Below are 1,524 nucleotides of genomic sequence, written 5' to 3' on the forward strand. Positions count from 1 at the left end.
CTAAACACTTCCGATAACATCGACACAACAAGATGAAATCACATTGACTTTCAACGACCACCTCAATTAAACCTTTTCTATCATGCCCGATTTCATGAATTTGGTCCTTCAAAAGTCTAGCAAAACCAAATGTTCATAATGTTCCATGAACCTCTATTATAAATATCTTCACCCCATGTCTCTAAGATCATTGCCCGCCTGGTAACAATTTTATTTTCATAACTTCATCATATGTATCCCACAATAAGCAATCTTCATCTTTGCTCCAAAAAATCATAACACACAAAAATATTTCATTAGTTTTTGTCTTCGCTTCAAGGCTCTCATCGATAAATTGCGTCAAACTTTTTTTCAACCGAGTGCTTCTCTCTTGAATCATATACTTTGTGGGGATTTTTTGAATCTTATCCATAACCGGCGAACATATTGTTGAGTAATGTATAAAAGGTTGCAAAACTCTTGCAGAAAAAATTTTAAGACTACAAGACATAACTCCTACAAATCCAAGGAAGCTCTTCATCAACAACTTATGTAGCCTTCGAATCACAGGTTAATGATCTAAACAAAAAAATAATAATAATCATTTAATATTATTAAATACTACTGACTATATGACAAGACAACACAAATATACATATCCAATTTGATAATACACATTGACTTTATAAGACAACATTATAGTTTAATGAATGTGACTACTCCATACAACTTTACAGCTCAATCAATACCAAAGTTGCCACTTGTATTGTACAGCTATAAAACATATCTCATAAATATAACAATGATTTATTGATGTTTCTTTTTTTTTAATTTAATTTATATAAGTCGCCCGTTTGACGGTTGACTTACGTTAAGTTGCAAGTCACTTGTCAAATGGGTGACTTTAGCAACTTTTAATTTTTTAAAAATGTTGATTATGAAGGTAATTAATTTTTAAATAGTACTTTGTTTAAAAATTAACCCCCTATACTATCTATAAACACAACCAATTCCAATACAACTACTTTTGTTGCTTCACCACCTCCAAATCATTCCCTCACCAGATCCATCTTGATATTTATGGATCAAATTAAGATATTTTCTAATAGTCAGTGGATTAAATTAGGGCATTATGAAAATATAGGACTAAATTGATCATTTACTAATAATCAAGAGAGTATTTTGAGCTTTTACTCTTTTCCAATTTGTCAATACTTAGTTGTTCCACCCAATCTATCTTCCATCTTTCACCATCTCCATATTGATCAACTCATCCATGATAAAAAAAGGCTTCTAATCAGACTAAAAATGGAAATTATTTTCATATTTATTCATACCACTGTCAATTCTCAGTCTCAGCATCCACTATTACATTTTGAAACAAATTGCTACTTGTTAAGTACATTAAGCCATTGCTTTAGCTTCATTAACAACCCATTGTCGGAGAAGTTCAGTTACTGATCGAGTTGAAGCCTTAATCTTCCTGTACTCCATAAAGTCGAAACTTAGATAGAGTTGTGGGTTCTTAGAATCAATTAATTCAGC

This window comes from Dendrobium catenatum, unplaced genomic scaffold, assembly GCF_001605985.2.
Source record: "Dendrobium catenatum unplaced genomic scaffold, ASM160598v2 fragScaff_scaffold_223, whole genome shotgun sequence".
Classification (NCBI taxonomy): domain Eukaryota; kingdom Viridiplantae; phylum Streptophyta; class Magnoliopsida; order Asparagales; family Orchidaceae; genus Dendrobium; species Dendrobium catenatum.